The sequence below is a fragment of the Glycine soja genome, chromosome 4 (assembly GCF_004193775.1).
Source record: "Glycine soja cultivar W05 chromosome 4, ASM419377v2, whole genome shotgun sequence".
Lineage (NCBI taxonomy): Eukaryota > Viridiplantae > Streptophyta > Magnoliopsida > Fabales > Fabaceae > Glycine > Glycine soja.
This window is the reverse complement of record NC_041005.1, coordinates 40,358,109-40,361,739: the sequence shown is the minus strand read 5'-3', so window position 1 is coordinate 40,361,739 and position 3,631 is coordinate 40,358,109. Positions and strand designations below refer to the sequence as shown.

The window sequence follows — 3,631 nt, the reverse complement described above, 5'->3', positions numbered from 1 at the left end:
TTCAATTTTTAATACTGCCACAGGGTCAAACTCAGAGCTTTGATCTTCCTATTAAGAAAAGGATGTATACATATCGTACCTTCCACTCGCACATACTTTTGATAGGGTCATTGAGGAGATATTCATATGGCATGGTGCTTCAATTGGTTTCTGGCGTGGGGTAAGTATATGTAGTATATGTATATTTGTCATTACGAAATGAACATTTGATGTAATAATTAAACTTTGGATTTGTTTGATCCCCCCCCCCCCCCACAAAAGTTGAACTTCGGATTTGGAATATGACCATCATTTACTCAATGGTTGTCGGATGTCAAATTTGTAATTGATGATGTTGGGAAACTAAAACTAACTATTTTCTATGTTGTTCCTTGTGTGCTTGATAGAGTGTACTCAGGTAAACTCTTGAAAATTCTCATGATTGTTGACAGTTTGATGATCTTTCCATAATCATATAATCTCGATGGTAAAATTATTATTTCAGTAGGACAAAGCTACTCTGCAAATTATTTCTTGATCATTGGAGTAGCATTTTTCTTACTTTTCTTTTTCATTTTTCTTCCTTCCCCTTCCCAATTGGGAAAAAATGCATTGACTCTCAACCCCTATCTGATACACAGGTTTGACACAGAAGATTTCTTCTGGGGGCTTCTTGAAGAAGACATTATTCAACTTTGCTTATTCATAGTAAGTGCTGTTTTGTAGATAGTTTCTTGAGTAAAGGTGAAATCACGACAAACCTGCAATGAACTATCATGGATCCTCTATAAGATATTAGGGAACTAAGATTGTTCCCATATGAATTCACTTACAAATTCATATTAAATTAATATTAAATTTTATTAGGTTGTATCTAAATGACCGGTGACCTCTTTAAGTAGGTACTTGAATATTATTTTATTATTATTGGTAATTAGCTCTTCAATATTCTAATAATGCAAATTCTGAAATTTGATTGCAGTAAGCTTAATAACATGGAGAAAGGGCTTAGACATGGAGAGGCATCTCCACTTCTTGATATAATTGTGTTTGACAAGGTTTTAAAATTTATAAATTTGAACTCCCCATCCCCTTGGTATGACAGGATTTTTTACTAATCATGATTTTACTACTTGATCTGGTAAAGCAAGGTTTAGGGGGTAGAGTACGTCATATTTTGTCTGGAGCCACACCTTTATCTGCACATGTGGAAGGTTACTTACAGGTGGTTACTTGTGCTCATGTCCTACAAGGATATGGTATACTCTTTTTAAATATGAAAATTAGACTTACACCATGCTATCATTTTTTAAAAATCATGTCATTAAACAAATTGTACATACTCCCATTTTAGTTATGCCTATTAAACTAAACTATTTTTTTAACAACTGTTTATTATTATTTTCAAAACTCAAAAAGGACAGATTTGAACTGTAATTATGTTTATGTATGAACATGCGCACACAATAGAATCTCCTTTTATGTTTATGTAGTCTAATTTTGGATTTTGAATGCTAATTATATGGGTCTAAAATTGTTCTTGATTAATTTGATTAGGGAAATGGTGATTAGCTAATACTTCTAGATTTAAATTTATTTCTTATAAATATAAATCAATAAAATTAAGAGCACAACTATAGAATTATGTCTAACTAAAATATATGTGGAAGTTATTCTGATGTCTTGTCACTCTAATTCTGTGTATATATGCAGAAGATATTATAGACATCTTTATGGTCCTTGTACTAGATTATGGCCTTGATGTCTTGTCACTCTAATAGTGGAGGGCCAGCTCTAGCCAAGGCCTAGGTAATTATGAACTTGGCAAAGCTAGTTGGAGTTGGAGCTGGAAGGATCGTTGGATTGCTGCACTGCCCACATTCAATTATGTATGTTCTAAGCTCTCTCTAAGATCTAAACATTTACCTACAGTTGAAGATGATAGGTACATATTAAAGACTTTTACCTACAATTAGGAGATGTAAGTAGAAGTTAATGACTTTTACCTACACATTATACATAGTAGGTAAAACCTATAGTGACAGACAATTAGTTGTCATTATACGCCCCCTCAAAGTTGACGGAAGAAACATCCGTAGGACAAAGTCTATCATACATTTACCTACGGATTTTTTTATTTATAGTAACAGTTTTTGTCCGTAGGTATAGGTCATTTTTCTTGTAGTGAGGTGAGCTGGAGTGTCACCAAAGTTCTTGAACATTAATCTTGTGTATGCCTCAATTTTAATTTTTAGGTTGGGTCCCAATAGAGGATTGGATTCAAATCCTCCTCACAATTGTCTCACAATCCAAAAAGGTAGTTAACAATAAAATTGATAATCTTTGAAAATTTATAATTTATCATTGTGATTCAATCACTAAAATAGGCCGCTTTAGAATTTAAAAGTACCATTGTGAAAATATCATTTGCAAGTCAAAATAAATAAAAGTAATCTAATTTAAAAGTACCACAATTGTTTTTGATAAAAGGAATGAAAGGAACAACACCTTTTAGAAAACTTATGAGAAAATCACTTACTTTACTATGAGAAATCTCTAGACTTCTCAAACTTGAAAGCTCTGATTGTAAATTGAATAGAATAATTTATACTATTAATAAGATGACATTGATTACTTCTACAGACACAAAGGCTTACTAACAATTATATGTCGTCTAATACAGAGCACGTTGCACCATGTACTTTTCAAGAGATATAAAACCATTGCAATCAAGGTAAATAATTAGGTGGAAGGGTAGGAACTACTCCATATAGTAGAAAACACACTAATTACATAAAATAAAGTCTAGACAATTAATCTTGGAAAAAAGTTTCTGATACTATGCTCAATAGAAAGCAAATGCAACAATCCTGAAAGATGTTTCATAATCTATTATGCAATTTGATAGAAGCTACTGAACTAATTAAGCTAGGGCTAGTCTATTCTACGAAATACTATAGAAAATTAGGACAATTTTCTCATGCCATTCATCATGTTTGACACCTCCACCTCATCCTCGTTCTCGACTGACTCCTTGATTACATCCTCTACCAATATGAATAAGTCCATCTGCTCCAACATGAAAGTCAACTCCTCTGTGCCCTCCTTTGATTTGAATACCTCTATTTGCTCCAACATGAAAGCGTATGCCATGGCTTGCGCTCGACACATGATTGGGAGGCATCCCATCATCAACACCAACCTCGTGAACCAGACAATGACACGGGTTAGGTCTCTATCTACAAGAGCTGTGACCACATGCATATGCATAATGGTAGCAACTGAGAGTAGTGTCGACTTGGGGAGGCTCAACGACGTTACCTGAGGGGGTTTTCATTGTTGAATTGTGTAGAGAGGAAGAGAGAAAGGGTTTTGAATGAATGAACGAGTGTGTAACAAGGTTTTGGAGAGTGTGGAACCTTCACAATTTGAAGGGTTTTGGAATTCTAGTTTGTGAGATGGCTTCTAGGGTGTGTAGGGAGAGAGGAAAGGTTTTGAATGAGTGAACAAGTGTCGAACGAGGTTCTGGAAAGTGTGAAACCTTCACAATTCGAAGGGTTTTGGAACCCTAGAATGTCCCACATTATGGGAAAGAAAGATGGTCCCTTAGATATAAAGTTTTTATAATCAATGGTTAAGTATGGGTCTATCA

The 3,631-nt window shown here is 34.2% G+C and overlaps 1 long non-coding RNA gene across 1 annotated transcript; it reads left to right on the top strand.

Annotated features, from left to right (window-relative positions):
• The first annotated feature begins 359 nt into the window (after window positions 1-359).
• Window positions 360-1,028, top strand: LOC114408181. Its single transcript, XR_003665842.1, has 3 exons — window positions 360-397; window positions 621-687; window positions 962-1,028. It is a non-coding gene; the product is annotated as an uncharacterized LOC114408181 (long non-coding RNA).
• The last annotated feature ends 2,603 nt before the right edge of the window (window positions 1,029-3,631 follow it).